Here is a 22,755-nt window from a genome sequence, read left to right on the forward strand (position 1 = left end):
TAAAGAAGATGTGGCACATATATGCAATGTAATATTACTCAGCCATAAAAAGGAATGAAACTGAGTTATTTGTAGTGAGGTAGATGGACCTAGAGTCTGTCATACAGATTGAAGTAAGTCAGAAAGAGAAAAACAAATACCGTATGCTAACACATATATATGGGATCTAAAAAAAAAAAGTTCTGAAGAACCTAGGGGGAGACAGGAATAAAGATGAAGACGTAGAGAATGGACTTGAGGATGTGGGGAGGGGGAAGGGTAAGCTGGGATGAAGTGAGAGAGTGGCATGGACATATATACACTACCAAATGTAAAATCGATAGCTAGTGGGAAGCAGCCACATAGCACAGGGACATCAACTAGGTGCTTTGTGACCACCTAGAGGGGTGGGATAGGGAGGGTGGGAGGGAGATGCAAGAGGGAGGAGATATGGCAATATATGTATATGTATAGCTGATTCACTTTGTTATAAAGCAGAAACTAACACACCATTGTAAAGCAATTATACTCCAATAAAGATGTTAAAAAAACATAAAAAAAATAAAAGTTGAAAAGAAAAGAATTTATGAGGCTTTAGGATTAAGTTTTCAGAAAAGTTCATCTCAGTGACTGTTCATTTACAGTTGAGTGCCCAGTTGGCTCTGTCCTTGGTGCGGGAGATCCAACAGTGGGAAAAAAAGATACATGAGTATTTGACTCTTGTGAAATTTTCATTCAACTTGGAGGGGAAGAGAAATCAACAAAAATTAGGAAAAATATGAAAACTTCAGAGAGGGTCAAGTGCTATGAAGAAAATAGGCCATGGTAATTAATTAGGGAGTAGCTGGGGAAATGACTAATTTAGATAAGGTGATCAGTTATGATTTCTTTGAGGCTTGAATAAGGAGAACCTAAGACTTTTGACCTAGGACCTGGATAATAAGAAAGAGCTAGTCAAGTGAATATCTGGGTGAATAGTATTGCCAGTGGATTGAATAGTGAGTCCAAAGACCTGAAGATGGGAATGAGCGTGGCATGTTGAAGGAAGAGAGAGGTTAAAATGTAGTTAACATTGTGGAAAGTAATACTTGATGAGACTAGAAAAATAATTGGAGCCAGAGGATGTTGTGCCTTGTAGGCTACACGTGTAGTTTGAATTATATGTAAGTGCAATGAAAAGACATTGGGAGAGTTTTTAGCATGGTTGTGACATGATATCACATTGCCTGTGTTTTTCCATTTGGCAAATGATGCAAATTATATAACTTTTTACATTGCTGCAAGGAAATTTAGATCCACAGTAAATTCTTGACCACAGGATATGGATTAGTTTATGACTACATGTATATTTATTATCTTATTCTTTTTTATTTCTGCTGTGAATTTCATTTATATGTAGCTTGTATTGTAAAATTCCTCCAAGTATTTTTGAAGAACTGATAACACGAATCATATAATATGTTCTGATTTGACATAAGAGCATTGAACTTGGATTCGGTAACCTGCATGCTATGCTGGTTTTAACATTAAATTATGTGAATTTAGGATAATCATTAAGTCTTGGAGCCTTAATGCCTTGATCCAAAAAATGAGGAAATTAACACTTATTTCTCTGCTTCTAAGGAATATTGTGTGGAGAGAAGACTGAGACTGGATATAGGCAGATATAGGCAGTGTAAAGCTATAATTATTCAGTATATATTTCTTAAGCTTTTCCTATGGGCCAAAAATTAGATATTAAAATTTGGGGATTTAAGATATACTTTTACAAAAAGGATCTGATAAAGTTATGTTAAATATAAAGTACCAAACATTTTTAATCCATGTATATTTCATATGGAAAAATAAATATTGGATGTCTTCTCAAGTTATAAATCCTTCCTAGACTTTTTTTTAATGAGGAGATTGAAAATCCTGACAAACTTGAAATTTGAATCTTGAAGAACCATTCAAGTTCAATGCTGAAATTAGGAGGAAAGTTTGAACAAGTTCTCTGTATGCCTACTCATCAGAATTACTGCTAATGGCTATGAGCAAAGTTTAGCTGATGAATTATTCAGTTTGATATCAGTCTTGTCTGTTGCCACAGACTTTTGAAACAAAGAATGCTTTGCAACTCTTAAGAATATACCTTTAGGCAATGACGGAAATATTACTTGACATCCATAGTCCATGCTTTTAAAAATTATTTAAATTTAAGTAAATTGCATACGAAACTTTTAATTCCTATAACTTTTGCATAATTTATCTTAGCTTTTTAAAAATCAAACCCTTGTGTGTATGTTGCTATGAGATACTCTTAGCTCCATGTGTACATTATTTTAACCCTAGATAGAACTGACTTTATAAATATTAACACTACAGGGGTCACTAATGAGAGGACTCCATAAAAGTCAAGTGCTCCATGAATCACATTTTGGAAGCCACTGGATTACAGAAAACTACTACCTATGCACTGATTCCAGCCTTCAGAACTGCAATGATTAATGTCTTTCCATTTTGTTCATATCAAAATTTAAGTACCTTTTCATGGCATTCCACAACTTAAGAAATCTGCTCTCCTCATACCTCCTTACACTTCCATAGAATTGCTTTGATCTCTCCACCTTTACTTTTCTCCCCATCAATAGCCACTTCTTGCCAACCTTAAAACTATGTACCATTGAAGACTCAATCTTCTCTAATATTATTTCACATGTCTGGAATACATAAATACATACATACTCCTTCCTCTGCAGTGATACAGGGCTTTGCCAACTCATTATTTATTCCATGTTTGTCCACAACCGTCATGAAAAGGGGTTGTGGCCCTGGGGAAACAACCAGTGAAGGCTGCCCAAGAATATCATCCATAGAAGGAAGCTGCTCTGTAGATACTCCTCATTGGATCCCTAGGATAGACAGAAAAAACATTAAGGTGCAGCATCTATGCCATCACTCCAAATGAGTGGGATATAATGCAGCCACCCATGTTACTGTGTCCAAGAAATGGGCCTATTTCAATTATTATAAATTCTTTGAAGATAGAGACTCTATTATTTATCTTCATATTCATATTTCTCTGCATATTATGTGGTACAAATGAGACCTTCCTACATACTTGTCGAAATGAATTGCAGTAGAGTTGTGAGACATTGCATACCATTTGTTTGTAATTTTTTCACAATATCACTGCTCATCTTTTTCATAGAAAGAAAATGAAAAGTGTTTTTTTCTGTAGGTAGACTAAGTGACAGAGGTCTCAAAATTTTCATGAAGAAATTGAAATGTATTTTTATAAAGCAATGTAGTATGCAGACAAAAATGATATTACTATAAACTTTTAGAATATCACTTATCAGAGAAACATTAGAAAGCAGTTTTGGGGGGGACCTTGAAGATGGCGGAAGAGTAAGACGCGGAGATCGCCTTCCTCCCCACGGATACACCAGAAATACATCCACACGTGGAACAACTCCTACAGAACTCCTACTGAAGGCTGGCAGAAGACCTCAGACCTCCCAAAAGGCAAGAAACTCCCCACGTAACTGGGTAGGGCAAAAGAAAAAACAGAGACAAAAGAATAAGGACGGCACCTGCACCAGTGGGAGGGAGCTGTGAAGGAGGAAAAGTTTCCACACACTAGGAAGCCCCTCCGCGGGCGGAGACTGCGGGAGGCGGAGGGGGGAGTTTCGGGACCGCGGAGTAGTGCACAGCGACGGGTGCGGAGGGCAAAGCGGGGAGATTCCTGCACAGACGATCGGTGCCGACCGGCACTCACCAGCCCGAGTGGCTTGTCTGCTCACCCGCCGGGGCGGGCGGGGCTGCGAGCTGAGGCTCGGGTTTTGGTTTTGGACGGAGCTCAGGGAGAGGACTGGGGTTGGCGGCTTGAACATAGCCTGAAGGGGTTAGTGCACCACGACTAGCCGGGAGGGAGTTCGGGGAAAAGCCTGCACCGGCCGAAGAGGCAAGAGACTTTTTCTTTCCTCTTTGTTTCCTGGTGCGCGAGGAGAGGGGTTTAAGAGCGCTGCTTAAAGGATCTCCAGAGAAGGGCGCGAGCCGCGGCTAAAAGCGCGAACCCCAGAGACGGGCGCGAGCCGCGGCTGAGGGCGCGAGCCCCCGAGACGGGCGCGAGCCGCGGCTGAAAGCGCAAACCCCAGAGACGGGCGCGAGCCGCGGCTAAAACCGCGGACCCCAGAGACGGGCGGGAGACGCTAAGGCTGCTGCTGCCGCCACCAAGGGGCCTGTGTGCGAGCACAGGTCACTCTCCACACCCCTCTTCCGCGGAGCCTGTGCAGCCCGCCACTGCCAGGTTCCCGGGATCCAGGGACAACTTCCCCGGGAGTACGCACGGCGGGTCTCAGGCTGGTGCAACATCACGCCGGCCTCCGCCGCAACGTCACGCTGCCTCTGCAGCCGCAGGCCCGCCCCGCACGTAGTGCCCCTCCTACCCCCATCCCCCAACCCCCGGCCTGAGTGAGCCGGAGGCCCCGAATCAGCGGCTCCTTTAACCCCGTCCTGTCTGAGCGAAAAAACAGACGCCCTCCAGCGACCTACACGCAGAGGCAGGGCCAAATCCAAAGCTGAGCTCCTGTGAGCTGTGAGAACAAAGAAGAGAAAGGGAAATCTCTCCCAGCAGCCACAGAAGCAGCGGATTAAAGCTCCACAATCAACTTGATATACCCTGCATCTGTGGAATACCTGAATAGACAAGGAATGATCCCAAATTGAAGAGGTGGAATTTAGGAGCGAGATCTATGATTTTTTTCCCTTTTCCTCTTTTTGTGAATGTGTACGTGTATGCTTCTGTGTGAGATCCTGTCTGTATACTCTTGCTTCCACCATTTGTCCTAGGGCTCTATCCGTCCATGACTTTTTTTTAAAAAATTCTTTTTCTTAATAATTAAGTTTAATTGTAATAACTTTATTATACTTTACCTTCGTTCTTTCTTTCTTTCCTTCCTTCCTTCCCTCCTTTAGACAACGAATCACCCCAAATTGAGGAGGTGGTCTCAGGGAGCAGGATTTATGATTTTTCCCCCTTTACCTCTTTTTGTGAAGGTGTATGTGTATGCTTCTGTGTAAGATTTTCTCTGTATAGCTTTGCTTCCAACATTTGTCCTAAGGTTCTATCCGTCCCTTTTTTTTTTTTTCTTTTTTTTTCTAAATAATTTTTAATTCAATAACTATATTATACTTTATTTTATTTTTACTGTATCATCTTTCTTTCTGTCTTTTTTCCTTCTTTCCCTCCTTCCTTCCTTCCTCCCTCCCTCCTTCCCTCCCTCCTTTCTTTCCTTCTTTGCTTCTTTCTTCCTTCCTTCCTTTCCTCCTTTCCTTCTTTCTTTACTCATACTTCTACTAATTCTCCCTACTTTTCCTCCCTTTTATTCTGAGCTGTGTGGATGAAAGGCTCTTGGTGCTCCAGCCAGGAGTCAGGGCTCTGCCTCTGAGGTAGGAGAGCCAACTTCAGGACACTGGTCAACAAGAGACCTCCCAGCTCCACATAATATTAAACGGTGGAAATATCCCAGAGACCTCCATCTTAACACCAGCACCCAGCTTCACTCAACGACCAGCAAGCCACAGTGCTGGACAACCTATGCCAAACAACTAGCAAAACAGGAACACAACCCCACCCATTAGCAGAGAGGCTGCCTAAAATCATAATAAGGCCACAGACACCCCAAAACACACCACCAGACGTGAACCTGCCCACTAGAGAGACAAGATCCAGCCTCATCCAGCACAACACAGGCACTAGTCCCCTCCACCAGGAAGCCTACACAACCCACTGAAACAACCTTAGCCACTGGAGACAGACATCAAAAACAACGGGAACTACGAAAGTGCAGCCTGCAAAAAGGAGACCCCAAACACAGTAAGATAAGCAAAATGAGAAGACAGAAAAACACACAGCAGATGAAGGAGCAAGATAAAAACCCACCAGACCTAACAAATGAAGAGGAAATAGGCAATCTACCTGAAAAAGAATTCAGAATAATGATAGTAAGGATGATCCGAAATCTTGGAAGTAGAATGGACAAAATGCAAGAAACATTTAACAAGGACCTACAAGAACTAAAGACGAAACAAGCAACGATGAACAATGCAATAAATGAAATTAAAATCACTCTAGATAGGATCAATAGCAGAATAACTGAGGCAGAAGAACGGATAAGTGACCTGGAAGATAAAGTAGTGGAAATAACTACTGCAGAGCAGAATAAAGAAAAAAGAATGAAAAGAACTGAGGACAGTCTCAGAGACCTCTGGGACAACATGAAACGCACCAACATTCGAATTATAGGGGTTCCAGAAGAAGAAGAAAGAAAGAAAGGGACTGAGAAAATATTTGAAGAGATTATAGTTGAAAACTTCCCTAATATGGGAAAGGAAATAGTTAATCAAGTCCAGGAAGCACAGAGGGTCCCATACAGGATAAATACAAGGAGAAACACGCCAAGACACATATTAATCAAACTGTCAAAAATTAAATACAAAGAAAGCATATTAAAAGCAGCAAGGGAAAAACAACAAATAACACACAAGGGAATCCCCATAAGGTTAACAGCTGATCTCTCAGCAGAAACCCTACAAGCCAGAAGGGAGTGGCAGGACATACTGAAAGTGCTGAAGGAGAATAGCCTGCAACCAAGACTACTCTACCCAGCAAGGATCTCATTCACATTTGATGGAGAAATTAAAACCTTTACAGACAAGCAAAAGCTGAGAGAGTTCAGCACCACCAAACCAGCTTTACAACAAATGCTAAAGGAACTTCTCTAGACACGAAACACAAGAGAAGGAAATGACCTATAGTAGCGAACCCAAAACAATATATAAAATGGAAATTGGAACATACATATCGATAATTACCTTAAATGTAAATGGACTAAATGCTCCCACCAAAAGACACAGATTGGCTGAATGGATACAAAAACAAGACCCTTATATATGCTGTCTACAAGAGACCCACTTGAGAACTAGAGACACATACAGACTGAAAGTAAGGGGATGGAAAAAGATATTCCATGCAAATGGAAACCAAAAGAAAGCTGGAGTAGCAATTCTCATATCAGACAAAATAGACTTTAAAATAAGGACTATTAAAAGGGACAAAGAAGGACACTACATAATGATCAAGGGATCGATCCAAGAAGAAGATATAACAATTGTAAATATTTATGCACCCAACATAGGAGCACCTCAATACATAAGGCAAATACTAACAACCATAAAAGGGGAGATCGACAGTAACACATTCATAGTAGGGGACTTTAACACCCCACTTTCACCCATGGACAGATCATCCAAAATGAAAATAAATAAGGAAACACAAGCTTTAAATGATACATTAAACAAGATGGACTTAATTGATATTTATAGGACACTCCATCCAAAAACAACAGAATACACATTTTTCTCAAGTGCTCATGGAACATTCTCCAGGATAGATCATATCTTGGGTCACAAATCAAGCCTTGGTAAATTTAAGAAAGCTGAAATTGTATCAAGTATCTTTTCCGACCACAACGCCATGAGACTAGATATCAATTACAGGAAAAGATCTTTAAAAAATACAAACACATGGAAGCTAAACAATACACTACTTAATAATGAAGTGATCACTGAAGAAATCAAAGAGGAAATAAAAAAATACCTAGAAACAAATGACAATGGAGACACAACGACCCAAAACCTATGGGATGCAGCAAAAGCAGTTCTAAGGGGGAAGTTTATAGCAATACAAGCCCACCTTAAGAAGCAGGAAACATCTCGAATAAACAACCTAACCTTGCACCTCAAGCAATTAGAGAAAGAAGAACAAAAAAACCCCAAAGCTAGCAGAAGGAAAGAAATCATAAAAATCAGATCAGAAATAAATGAAAAAGAAATGAAGGAAACAATAGCAAAGATCAATAAAACTAAAAGCTGGTTCTTTGAGAAGATAAACAAAATAGATAAACCACTAGCCAGACTCATCAAGAAAAGAAGGGAGAAGACTCAAATCAATAGAATTAGAAATGAAAAAGGAGAAGTAACAACTGACACTGCAGAAATAAAAAAAATCATGAGAGATTACTACAAGCGACTCTATGCCAATAAAATGGACAATCTGGAAGAAATGGACAAATTCTTAGAAATGCACAACCTGCCAAGACTGAATCAGGAAGAAATAGAAAATATGAACAGACCAATCACAAGCACTGAAATTGAAACTGTGATTAAAAACCTTCCAACACACAAAAGCCCAGGACCAGATGGCTTCACAGGTGAATTCTATCAAACGTTTAGAGAAGAGCTAACACCTATCCTTCTCAAACTCTTCCAAAATATAGCAGAGGGAGGAACACTCCCAAATTCCTTCTACGAAGCCACCATCACCTTGATACCAAAACCAGACAAGGATGTCACAAAGAAAGAAAACTACAGGCCAATATCACTGATGAACATAGATGCAAAAATCCTCAACAAAATACTAGCAAACAGAATCCAACAGCACATTAAAAGGATCATACACCATGATCAAGTGGGGTTTATTCCAGGAATGCAAGGATTCTTCAATATACGCAAATCTATCAATGTGATAAACCATATTAACAAATTGAAGGAGAAAAACCATATGATCATCTCAATAGATGCAGAGAAAGCTTTCGACAAAATTCAACACCCATTTATGATAAAAACCCTCCAGAAAGTAGGCATAGAGGGAACTTTCCTAAACATAATAAAAGCCATATATGACAAGCCCACAGCAAACATCATCCTCAATGGTGAAAAACTGAAAGCATTTCCACTAAGATCAGGAACAAGACAAGGTTGCCCACTCTCACCACTCTTATTCAACATAGTTTTGGAAGTTTTAGCCACAGCAATCAGAGAAGAAAAGGAAATAAAAGGAATCCAAATCGGAAAAGAAGAAGTAAAGCTGTCACTGTTTGCAGATGACATGATACTATACATAGAGAATCCTAAAGATGCTACCAGAAAACTACTAGAGCTAATCAATGAATTTGGTAAAGTAGCAGGATACAAAATTAATGCACAGAAATCTCTGGCATTCCTATATACTAATGATGAAAAATCTGAAAGTGAAATCAAGAAAACACTCCCATTTACCATTGCAACAAAAAGAATAAAATATCTAGGAATAAACCTACCTAAGGATACGAAAGACCTGTATGCAGAAAATTATAAGACACTGATGAAAGAAATTAAAGATGATACAAATAGATGGAGAGATATACCATGTTCTTGGATGGGAAGAATCAACATTGTGAAAATGACTCTACTACCCAAAGCAATCTACAGATTCAATGCAATCCCTATCAAACTACCACTGGCATTTTTCACAGAACTAGAACAAAAAAGTTCGCAATTTGTATGGAAACACAAAAGACCCCGAATAGCCAAAGCAATCTTGAGAACGAAAAAAGGAGCTGGAGGAATAAGGCTCCCTGACTTCAGACTATATTACAAAGCAACAGTAATCAAGACAGTATGGTACTGGCACAAAAACAGAAAGATAGATCAGTGGTACAGGATAGAAAGCCCAGAGATAAACCCACGCACATATGGACACCTTATCTTTGATAAAGGAGGCAGGAATGTACAGTGGAGAAAGGACAGCCTCTTCAATAAATGGTGCTGGGAAAACTGGACAGGTACATGTAAAAGTATGAGATTAGATCACTCCCTAACACCATACACAAAAATAAGCTCAAAATGGATTAAAGACCTAAATGTAAGGCCAGAAACTATCAAACTCTTAGAAGAAAACATAGGAAGAACACTCTATGACATAAATCACAGCAAGATCCTTTCTGACCCACCTCCTAGAGTAATGGAAATAAAAACAAAAATAAACAAATGGGACCTAATGAAACTTCAAAGCTTTTGCACAGCAAAGGAAACCATAACCAAGACCAAAAGACAACCCTCAGAATGGGAGAAAACATTTGCAAATGAAGCAACTGACAAAGGATTAATCTCCAAAATTTACAAGCAGCTCATGCAGCTCAATAACAAAAAAACAAACAACCCCATCCAAAAATGGGCATAAGACCTAAATAGACATTTCTCCAAAGAAGATATACAGAATGCCAACAAACACATGAAAGAATGCTCAACATCATTAATCATTAGAGAAATGCAAATCAAAACTACAATGAGATATCATCTCACACCAGTCAGAATGGCCATCATCAAAAAATCTAGAAACAATAAATGCTGGAGAGGGTGTGGAGAAAAGGGGACACTCTTGCACTGCTGGTGGGAATGTGAATTGGTTCAGCCACTGTGGAGAACAGTATGGAGGTTCCTTAAAAAACTACAGATAGAATTACCATATGACCCAGCAATCCCACTACTTGGCATATACCCTGAGAAAACCAAAATTCAAAAAGAGTCATGTACCAAAATGTTCATTGCAGCTCTATTTACAATAGCCAGGACATGGAAACAACCTAAGCGCCCATCATCGGATGAATGGATAAAGAAGATGTGGCACATATACACAATGGAATATTACTCAGCCTTAAAAAGAAATGAAATTGAGCTATTTGTAATGAGATGGATAGACCTAGAGTCTGTCATACAGAGTGAAGTAAGTCAGAAAGAAAAAGACAAATACCGTATGCTAACACATATATATGGAATTTAAGGGAAAAAAATGTCATGAAGAACCTAGGGGTAAGATAGGAATAAAGACGCAGACCTCCTGGAGAACGGACTTGAGGGTATGGGGAGGGGGAGGGGTGAGTTTTGATAGGGCGAGAGAGAGTCATGGACATATACACACTAACAAACGTAGTAAGGTAGATAGCTGGGGGGAAGCAGCCGCAAGGCACAGGGATATTAGCTCGGTGCTTTGTGACAGCCTGGAAGGGTGGGATGGGGAGAGTGGGAGGGAGGGAGACGCAAGAGGGAAGACATATGGGAACATATGTATATGTATAGCTGATTCACTTTGTTATAAAGCAGAAACTAACACACCATTGTAAAGCAATTATACCCCAATAAAGATGTTTAAAAAAAAAAAAAAAAAAAAAAAAAAAAAAAAAAAAAAAGAAAAAGTCTAGAGAAAAAGTATAGATAGCTTTAAAGCTAAGGTATCTGATATTAAGTGCAGGGCCCCATTGGTTTCCAAAATAAAAATATTCAAAATAAAAAAAAAAAAGAAAGCAGTTTTGTAAAGCACAGGTTTGAGTTGGGACAGATCTAGATTCAGGTGCTAGTTTTTCCACTTACAGGCTGTGTGACCTGGACTTGGAGTTCAGCTTCTTTAGCTGTATAATGGACACAATAATGGTACCAACCCATGAATATTTAGCTAAGATAATGCATATGACATACCAAGCACTGTAAGACTTAGCAATAATTGCTGCTTTTAGAGGAAAATTAGGTATTGGGTAAAACACTAGGGTAGAAAACTTACTAGGTCCGCTTTCACATTTAGCATTTAATTCTTAGAAAAGTTCTTAGAATCTGGGCTGGGCAGACAGAATCATGATCAATCTGACCACTACTACCTACTACCTCCTACTCTTTATTTTTCAAGTAGCTTCCTGGCAACAGGCCCCATAGAGGCTCTGTCCCCACATCCCATACCCAAATTCAGCTACCAGCAGCTTCTTTTTCTTTCCTCCTTCCCCTCGCCATACAGGCTGAGTCCTAGTCTTTATTTTCCTTTTTATCCCTCAATGCCTTGAAGATTGTAATTTAACTCACCTTGTGTTTTCATCTGTGAAACAAGGATAATAACCTTCCTGTCACCTTTGCTCAAACACACATGGTGAGAATTAATGAAATAAGGCGTAGACTCAGCTTCAGAGATAAAGTCTAAGAAATGTCAAAGTGCTTTAAGGTCTTTAGAAAAAAATAAAGTTTAATAAGTATACAGATAGCAACATTACAGCATTGATATGCTGAATTTGTTGTCAGAAAAATTATTTTGTCTTCCTAGATATGAAGTAAAAACTTCATGCATTAACTCACCCAACTTTAGCTAGAAATCACCAAATCATAGAATATTTTGAGTTGGATGGGAGCTTTGAGATCATGCAGTTCAACTCCAATGTGTTGACATGAAAACTGAGGCAGCAGTTTAGGAAAAGTACCAGGTAAATTCCCATTATGCTGTTGTGAAACAAGACAAAAAATATACTACATCAGTATTTTTCTAGGTAATTACCATGACTCAGAACCTCCCAGTGGAAGTCCTTTGACCTTAATGCAAAGTTTCAGAAAATTATTCTATCAAGAATTCCCAAATGTAGGAGAGAGAAACAGCCCTGGCATCCCATCCTTCCACCACTCTCAAGACGTCTCAACAGAACAAGAGCTGCTTTTAATAAACCTCAAAATAGAGGACAGTATGCTGATCATTTTCAGCAGTATCATCTGGACCACAGAAAGTTCTGGTTACCCAGCAAAGACTGAAACCAAACTTAGTGCAAGAAACCAAATGGAGTGCCTCGTTGTTTGCAGTCAATGACAATTACATAATATTTGGGATACCTTTTTCTCCTCAGTGATCTGTGGCTTTGGTTTAGCACGAAAGTGAAAGAGTAATGGAACTATTAATCTTCATTGCCCTAATAGTCCTCAAAGTCCTATTAGGGTAATGAAGATAGAAACTGTTCCATCTTCTTCACGTCATTATGGTCATTGAGGACCTGAGAAGCAATATCAGCCCCTCTCCACATCGGTGCTCTCTTATTTCCAACTCTAAAATGGAGAGGATTTTCTGAAGGCAAGGGGTTATGGCTTTGAAATTGACATTGATGTTTACTAGAAATTTTACACTCTAGCCTAAAACTGGCAGCAGAAACATGTCTCTCAAGGTATTCAAAACACACACCAGGGCTTCCCTGGTGGCGCAGTGGTTGAGAGTCCGCCTGCCGATGCAGGGGACGCGGGTTCGGGCCCCGGTCCGGGAAGATCCCACATGCCGCGCAGCGGCTGGGCCTGTGAGCCGTGGCCACTGAGCCTGCGCATGGGAGAGGCCACAACAGTGAGAGGCCCGTGTACCGCAAAAAAAAAAAAAAAAGAATACATATTTTGGAAGAAGCTCCTTGGTAAATGTTTAAAATACATTTAGAAACTCACTTGGTGAGATTCTATAGCTTCAAATCTGATTATAAGCAGAGACCAGGGTTATACCTCAAAAACAAAACTCAACAGAAGTTTGGGCACTCAGTGGGAAAAAGAGTATTCAGCTCCCAACATCGATAATGAATTGGGACATAGCACTGAGCAAATCTTAGGGAAATACTGAAACTTTCTCCCCACCCTCCCTCTCACTGCTACCAATTTTCGCTGTACAAGACATTTCTTCACCCAAACCCTTAGAAACTATTCACTTGATTCTTCAGATCCATAATAATCTGCTTCTCATGCCCTTCAGAGTGAGCCTCAGCTGGCCCCTGAGTAATGAAAGACAGTGGTTTTCGAGTTTGGTTTCACATTAATATCATCTGAGGAGCTTTACAAAACCCCAGCGCCTCAGTTCTACCCCAGACCAATTAAATGAAAAGCTGAGGGTAGAACCCAGACGTAGGTATTTTTGAAAGCTCTTCAGGTGATTGTAGTATGTAGCCAGGTTTAAGAATCCCTGTAATAGTGTACCTTCTGCAGGCCCCTGCCGCTTCAGAGCCTTGAAGGAATATGTCCTGCTGCCCACCATCCCCAACTCCACCTACCCCAAGTTCCTGAACCAAAGAAGTCTGTGGAGGTCTCCAAAGTGCATGGTACCTTTTGCTATTGTTTTATTGTTCAGCCAAGATGAATGCCAAATGAGAGATAATTGCTGAATTGTCACAGGATATAGACCAGGACATAGACTCAAACATGTGGAATACACCCAGTGGCCAGAGCAGATGGATATGGAAGGAAGCCAAAACTTTCTCCAAAAGTGACAGCTGGGGTTGGATTTGGGAATCATCCAGCTTTGGTTAATATCAAGCTTGAAGGTAATGATAAGCTCCCTCCGTCTCTAGGAAATAAAATCAGAGCCAGGATTACGATCAAGCAACTGAGGCACTCAACGAGGGCACAGAATTTTAGGAGCCATCAAAAACATCAGTAAATTGGACTTCCCTGGTGGTCCAGTGGTTATGACTCTGCGCTTCCACTGAAGAGAGCGTGGCTTTGATACCTGATCAGAGAACTAGGATCCCGCATGCCATGTGGCGTGGCCAAAAAAAAAAAAAAAATCAGTAAATCAAAATGCACATTATTCTAATGTAATATTTTAAAAATTTGAAATCAATGAAAAATCTATGATGGGCAAAAGTTTAAATAAATATGGGATCCAACCCTGCACTTGAATAACTCAGTCACTTCCCTTATCCTAACCCAGGCTCTGTCCGATCCTGTCATCCCAGTCCTGGCCCTGAGACAGACGCATCCAGGCCCCAAGCCCACCTAAAACCCAGAAGAGGATGCTACTCTTATTCAGGAGAAAGGTAATGGGACTCCTACCCCAGTACCTCATGAGGTGACTAGGCATGAAGTAAATTGTACGCTGAGCTTCTTTACCTATGGCTCGTCAGGAAAGCAACCATCCTTTACCCCCAAATAATCTAATGAAAGCTCACCATGATCCTCCCAATATAAATCCAAAGCCATGAAATGAGAAGAAAGGATGAGAAACCCTAGGGAAGGAATTTTCCTCAAAGCCCTGCTTGGTGTATTGGAAGGCAGTGGAAGAATGTGATTTAATGGATAGAAGGAGGCAGCTGTTTGCCTGTTGCTTGACTTTTTACAGTTAAACCTCTTGATAGCTCTGTCCCCAGATCAATAGTCCCTAAAATGATTCTCTAATGGTTAAATTCCAGGCATCCAGCAGCTTTGGGAGAGATGTAGGGATGGAAAATTTCCAAGTTCTCTCCATGGGGTACTCATTAAAATAATGACTTAAGAATGAATAAATGAGTGAATGGATGAATGGGTGGGCACCAGCTGTCTCTGCATTAGAATAAAATCTGTTGTCTACATTTTCAAGGTCACACAAAAAGATATGGTGGAGTCAGCAATGAGAACCCTGGCTTGTCAATTCCATGTTCAAATGTTATATGAAGTAAAATAAAATTACACCAGTACTATCAAGAAAAGTGTTAACAATAGATACATATTAGGAAAGAGGATTTTTGCTTTATATAATAGTTGGTTGGAAATGTAAAAGCATTTTTTATAATTAAATCTTTTCATATATTAAGAAAACTGAGATGCTGATTTAAAAAGTAGGAACTAAACAAAAATCATGCCCATATACATCAAAAATTATGATATAAACATTAAAAATTGTAATCAAAGAAATACAAAACTAAATAGTTATATATACCATTTGTTACCTATTAAATTATAAAAGATACTGATGCTCAAGGATGACAAAGTTTTATGAAACAAGAACCAAATATTGCTGGCAGAACTATAAATTAGTACAAATTTTATAAACTTATGGAAAGAAACAGCAATCTATAGCAACCTTCAAAAATTTTCAAGAAGTATGACATAGAAATTATACTTTGGTGACTATATCATAAAGAAATAATCATAAATACAAACGTATATTAATAAATAATGATGACCCTCTCAGAGTTATTGTATAATAAGAAAAAGAAAAATGTAAACATTTAACTGTAGGGAATGGAATAAAATAAATTAGAGCACATTCATGTGATCGCATAAAATGCAGGCCTTTAAGTTTTATTTGGAAAAATGTGGGAAAATGTTGATTATATAATGTAAATCGGAATAATACAGAACTGTATATCCAGTTTACTCTAAAAGAAAGACTGGAAAATTAGTGACCCTACGTGGAAAAGTTGTTATCTCTGATAGTATAAATATATATTCTAAAGTATCAATAATGAGCTTATATAATTTTTATAATCAAACATATAAATAATACATAATTTAATTGGATCCTCATAAAGGAATGGATTCCTGGATCATTATACCTCTGTTTTCTCCATATAACCTGCTGTCACTTTTCCTATGAAAATGTTTTGTGAATTGTGGTTTTACTGCCTCTATGGAGGATAAAATATTATATCTTTTATAAAGCCATAGTTGAACTACTATCTATGATATTCTCCAATTTCCTGTATCAAAATTACATACACATGACATAATATTGCTTTTTTTAAGGTAAAATGGTTTGGCTCAGGCAAGTTTCTTTGGTTATACACTGACAAAGTTTATTAAAAATGATTACATCAACATGGGGATGTAGCTCAGTGCTAGAGCACCTGCTTTGCATGTATGAGGTCCTGGGTTCGATCCCCAGCATCTCCACTTGATTTCTCCTTGTTTAATTCTTGGAAAATATGGCTAATGCAAGTGAAGATCTGAGTTTAAAAAATTATTACATCGAGATAAATATAATTAACACTGCTGTACGTTATATACGAAAGTTAAGAGAGAAAATCCAAGGAAAAATATTTGTTTTTTCTACTTCTTTAATGTTGTATCTATATGAGGTGATGGATGTTCACTGAACTTTTTGTTTGTTTGTTTGTTTGGGTTTTCTTTGGCCACACTGCATGGCATGTGGGATCTTAGTTCCCCAACCAGGGATGGAACCCACGCCCCCTGCATTGGAAGCACGGAGTTTTAACCACTGGATGGCCAGGGAAGTCCCAGATGTTCACTAAACTTATTGTGATAATCACTTCATGATATATATAAGTCAAACCATTGTTCTGTACACCTTAAACTTATACAGTGCTGTAGGTCAATTATATCTCAATAAAACTGGAAGAAAAATATTTTTTGAGCATCTACTATGTGCCTTGTACTATGTTTGGCACTGGGCATTTAATGGTAAACAAGGCATAATTAATTCTTGATATAATCAATTTTAAAGCCTATTTGAGGAGATAGATAATAAGAAAAAAACCACAAAAATAAGCAAATAATAAAAAAGTGTTGAGAAAGAATAACCAGTTGTTGTTGAGACAGGGGAAACCTACTTTAGTACTTTACACTGGATTTCCAGGAAAGACATCAGGGAATGTGTGGTATTTGTACTGAGAACAGAATGACAAACAGAAGTCTGCCATGCAAAGATCCAAAAACAGACCATTACAGGCAAAAAGAACTGCTAGTGTAAAGACCATGAGGTAAAAAGTGATTGCATATTCCAACACTATCAAGGAATCCAAGGCTGGAGTGGTTGATGAGTTATGGGGAAGAGCATACAGATATGGTTGGAAAGAGAGGTAAGGGCCAGATCATACAGGATATTGTAGCTGCTGTTAGGAGTTGGAATTTTTTGTTAAAATTGGTAAGGAAGCACTGGAAGTTTTTAAACACATAGAAGAAATTTGATATATTCTTTTTTTTTTTTTTTTTTTTTTTAAACATCTTTATTGGGGTATAATTGCTTTACAATGGTGTGTTAGTTTCTGCTTTATAACAAAGTGAATCAGCTATACATATACATATGTTCCCATATGTCTTCCCTCTTGCGTCTCCCTCCCTCCCACTCTCCCCATCCCACCCTTCCAGGCTGTCACAAAGCACCGAGCTAATATCCCTGTGCCTTGCGGCTGCTTCCCCCCAGCTATCTACCTTACTACGTTTGTTAGTGTGTATATGTCCATGACTCTCTCTCGCCCTGTCAAAACTCACCCCTCCCCCTCCCCATACCCTCAAGTCCGTTCTCCAGTAGGTCTGCGTCTTTATTCCTATCTTACCCCAAGGTTCTTCATGACATTTTTTTCCCTTAAATTCCATATATATGTGTTAGCATACGGTATTTGTCTTTTTCTTTCTGACTTACTTCACTCTGTATGACAGACTCTAGGTCTATCCATCTCATTACAAATAGCTCAATTTCATTTCTTTTTAAGGCTGAGTAATATTCCATTGTGTATATGTGCCACATCTTCTTTATCCATTCATCCGATGATGGGCGCTTAGGTTGTTTCCATGTCCTGGCTATTGTAAATAGAGCTGCAATGAACATTTTGGTACATGACTCTTTTTGAATTTTGGTTTTCTCAGGGTATATGCCAAGTAGTGGGATTGCTGGGTCATATGGTAATTCTATTTGTAGTTTTTTTTTTTTTTTTTTTTCAACATCTTTATTGGGGTATAATTGCTTTACAATAGTGTGTTAGTTTCTGATTTATAACAAAGTGAATCAGCTATACATATACATGTGCTCCCATGTGTCTTCCCTCTTGCGTCTCCCTCCCTCCCACTCTCCCCCTCCCACCCCTCCAGGCTGTCCCAAAGCCCCGAGCTAATATCCCTGTGCCTTGCGGCTGCTTCCCCCTAGCTATCTACCTTACTACGTTTGTTAGTGTGTATATGTCCATGACTCTCTCTCGCCCTGTCAAAACTCACCCTTCCCCCTCCCCATATCCTCAAGTCCGTTCTCCAGTAGGTCTGCGCCTCTATTCCTGTCTTATCCCTAGGTTCTTCATGACATTTTTTCCCCTTAAATTCCATATATATGTGTTAGCATACGGTATTTGTCTTTGTCTTTCTGACTTACTTCACTCTGTATGACAGACTCTAGGTCTATCCATCTCATTACAAATAACTCAATTTCATTTCTTTTTAAGGCTGAGTAATATTCCATTGTGTATATGTGCCACATCTTCTTTATCCATTCGTCCGATGATGGGCGCTTAGGTTCTTTCCATCTCCGGGCTATTGTAAATAGAGCTGCAATGAACATTTTGGTACATGACTCTTTTTGAATTTTGGTTTCCTCAGGGTATATGCCCAGTAGTGGGATTGCTGGGTCATATGGTAATTCTATTTGTAGTTTTTTAAGGAACCTCCATACTGTTCTCCATAGTGGCTGAACCAATTCACATTCCCACCAGCAGTGCAAGAGTGTCCCCTTTTCTCCACACCCTCTCCAGCATTTATTGTTTGTAGATTTTTTGATGATGGCCATTCTGACTGGTGTGAGATGATATCTCATTGTAGTTTTGATTTGCATTTCTCTAATGATTAATGATGTTGAGCATTCTTTCATGTGTTTGTTGGCATTCTGTATATCTTCTTTGGAGAAATGTCTGTTTAGGTCTTCTGCCCATTTTTGGATGGGGTTGTTTGTTTTTTTGTTATTGAGCTGCATGAGCTGCTTGTAAATTTTGGAGATTAATCCTTTGTCAGTTGCTTCATTTGCAAATGTTTTCTCCCATTCTGAGGGTTGTCTTTTGGTCTTGGTTATGGTTTCCTTTGCTGTGCAAAAGCTTTGAAGTTTCATTAGGTCCCATTTGTTTATTTTTGTTTTTATTTCCATTACTCTAGGAGGTGGGTCAGAAAGGATCTTGCTGTGATTTATGTCATAGAGTGTTCTTCCTATGTTTTCTTCTAAGAGTTTGATAGTTTCTGGCCTTACATTTAGGTCTTTAATCCATTTTGAGCTTATTTTTGTGTATGGTGTTAGGGAGTGATCTAATCTCATACTTTTACATGTACCTGTCCAGTTTTCCCAGCACCATTTATTGAAGAGGCTGTCCTTTCTCCACTGTACATTCCTGCCTCCTTTATCAAAGATAAGGTGTCCATATGTGCGTGGGTTTATCTCTGGGCTTTCTATCCTGTTCCACTGATCTATCTTTCTGTTTTTGTGCCAGTACCATACTGTCTTGATTACTGTTGCTTTGTAATATAGTCTGAAGTCAGGGAGCCTTATTCCTCCAGCTCCTTTTTTCGTTCTCAAGATTGCTTTGGCTATTCGGGGTCTTTTGTGTTTCCATACAAATTGCGAACTTTTTTGTTCTAGTTCTGTGAAAAATGCCAGTGGTAGTTTGATAGGGATTGCATTGAATCTGTAGATTGCTTTGGGTAGTAGAGTCATTTTCACAATGTTGATTCTTCCCATCCAAGAACATGGTATATCTCTCCATCTATTTGTATCATCTTTAATTTCTTTCATCAGTGTCTTATAATTTTCTGCATACAGGTCTTTCGTATCCTTAGGTAGGTTTATTCCTAGATATTTTATTCTTTTTGTTGCAATGGTAAATGGGAGTGTTTTCTTGATTTCACTTTCAGATTTTTCATCATTAGTATATAGGAATGCCAGAGATTACTGTGCATTAATTTTGTATCCTGCTACTTTACCAAATTCATTGATTAGCTCTAGTAGTTTTCTGGTAGCATCTTTAGGATTCTCTATGTATAGTATCATGTCATCTGCAAACAGTGACAGCTTTACTTCTTCTTTTCCGATTTGGATTCCTTTTATTTCCTTTTCTTCTCTGATTGCTGTGGCTAAAACTTCCAAAACTATGTTGAATAAGAGTGGTGAGAGTGGGCAACCTTGTCTTGTTCCTGATCTTAGTGGAAATGCTTTCAGTTTTTCACCATTGAGGATGATGTTTGCTGTGGGCTTGTCATATATGGCTTTTATTATGTTTAGGAAAGTTCCCTCTATGCCTACTTTCTGGAGGGTTTTTATCATAAATGGGTGTTGAATTTTGTCGAAAGCTTTCTCTGCATCTATTGAGATGATCATATGGTTTTTCTCCTTCAATTTGTTAATATGGTTTATCACATTGATAGATTTGCGTATATTGAAGAATCCTTGCATTCCTGGAATAAACCCCACTTGATCATGGTGTATGATCCTTTTAATGTGCTGTTGGATTCTGTTTGCTAGTATTTTGTTGAGGATTTTTGCATCTATGTTCATCAGTGATATTGGCCTGTAGTTTTCTTTCTTTGTGACATCCTTGTCTGGTTTTGGTATCAAGGTGATGGTGGCTTCGTAGAAGGAATTTGGGAGTGTTCCTCCCTCTGCTATATTTTGGAAGAGTTTGAGAAGGATAGGTGTTAGCTCTTCTCTAAACGTTTGATAGAATTCACCTGTGAAGCCATCTGGTCCTGGGCTTTTGTGTGTTGGAAGGTTTTTAATCACAGTTTCAATTTCAGTGCTTGTGATTGGTCTGTTCATATTTTCTATTTCTTCCTGATTCAGTCTTGGCAGGTTGTGCATTTCTAAGAATTTGTCCATTTCTTCCAGATTGTCCATTTTATTGGCATAGAGTTGCTTGTAGTAATCTCTCATGATTTTTTTTATTTCTGCAGTGTCAGTTGTTACTTCTCCTTTTTCATTTCTAATTCTATTGATTTGAGTCTTCTCCCTTCTTTTCTTGATGAGTCTGGCTAGTGGTTTATCTATTTTGTTTATCTTCTCAAAGAACCAGCTTTTAGTTTTATTGATCTTTGCTATTGTTTCCTTCATTTCTTTTTCATTTATTTCTGATCTGATTTTTATGATTTCTTTCCTTCTGCTAGCTTTGGGGTTTTTTTGTTCTTCTTTCTCTAATTGCTTGAGGTGCAAGGTTAGGTTGTTTATTCGAGATGTTTCCTGCTTCTTAAGGTGGGCTTGTATTGCTATAAACTTCCCCCTTAGAACTGCTTTTGCTGCATCCCATAGGTTTTGGGTCGTTGTGTCTCCATTGTCATTTGTTTCTAGGTATTTTTTTATTTCCTCTTTGATTTCTTCAGTGATCACTTCATTATTAAGTAGTGTATTGTTTAGCCTCCATGTGTTTGTATTTTTTAAAGATCTTTTCCTGTAATTGATATCTAGTCTCATGGCGTTGTGGTCGGAAAGGATACTTGATACAATTTCAGTTTTCTTAAATTTACCAAGGCTTGATTTGTGACCCAAGATATGATCTATCCTGGAGAATGTTCCATGAGCACTTGAGAAAAATGTGTATTCTGTTGTTTTTGGATGGAGTGTCCTATAAATATCAATTAAGTCCATCTTGTTTAATGTATCATTTAAAACTTGTGTTTCCTTATTTATTTTCATTTTGGATGATCTGTCCATGGGTGAAAGTGGGGTGTTAAAGTCCCCTACTATGAATGTGTTACTGTCGATCTCCCCTTTTATGGTTGTTAGTATTTGCCTTATGTATTGAGGTGCTCCTATGTTGGGTGCATAAATATTTACAATTGTTATATCTTCTTCTTGGATCGATCCCTTGATCATTATGTAGTGTCCTTCTTTGTCCCTTTTAATAGTCCTTATTTTAAAGTCTATTTTGTCTGATATGAGAATTGCTACTCCAGCTTTCTTTTGGTTTCCATTTGCATGGAATATCTTTTTCCATCCCCTTACTTTCAGTCTGTATGTGTCTCTAGTTCTCAAGTGGGTCTCTTGTAGACAGCATATATAAGGGTCTTGTTTTTGTATCCATTCAGCCAATCTGTGTCTTTTGGTGGGAGCATTTAGTCCATTTACATTTAAGGTAATTATCGATATGTATGTTCCTATTTCCATTTTATATATTGTTTTGGGTTCGCTACTATAGGTCATTTCCTTCTCTTGTGTTTCGTGTCTAGAGAAGTTCCTTTAGCATTTGTTGTAAAGCTGGTTTGGTGGTGCTGAACTCTCTCAGCTTTTGCTTGTCTGTAAAGGTTTTAATTTCTCCATCAAATGTGAATGAGATCCTTGCTGGGTAGAGTAGTCTTGGTTGCAGGCTATTCTCCTTCAGCACTTTCAGTATGTCCTGCCACTCCCTTCTGGCTTGTAGGGTTTCTGCTGAGAGATCAGCTGTTAACCTTATGGGGATTCCCTTGTGTGTTATTTGTTGTTTTTCCCTTGCTGCTTTTAATATGCTTTCTTTGTATTTAATTTTTGACAGTTTGATTAATATGTGTCTTGGCGTGTTTCTCCTTGTATTTATCCTGTATGGGACCCTCTGTGCTTCCTGGACTTGATTAACTATTTCCTTTCCCATATTAGGGAAGTTTTCAACTATAATCTCTTCAAATATTTTCTCAGTCCCTTTCTTTCTTTCT

The 22,755-nt window shown here is 38.8% G+C and overlaps 1 non-coding gene and 1 pseudogene across 1 annotated transcript; both read left to right on the forward strand.

Annotated features, from left to right (window-relative positions):
* The window catches only part of LOC116747218, a 141,580-nt pseudogene that overhangs the window by 20,768 nt on the left and 98,057 nt on the right, over positions 1-22,755 (forward strand).
* On the forward strand, positions 16,192-16,263 carry TRNAA-UGC. The gene has a single exon. It is a non-coding gene; the product is annotated as a tRNA-Ala (tRNA).

This window comes from Phocoena sinus, chromosome X, assembly GCF_008692025.1.
Source record: "Phocoena sinus isolate mPhoSin1 chromosome X, mPhoSin1.pri, whole genome shotgun sequence".
Lineage (NCBI taxonomy): Eukaryota > Metazoa > Chordata > Mammalia > Artiodactyla > Phocoenidae > Phocoena > Phocoena sinus.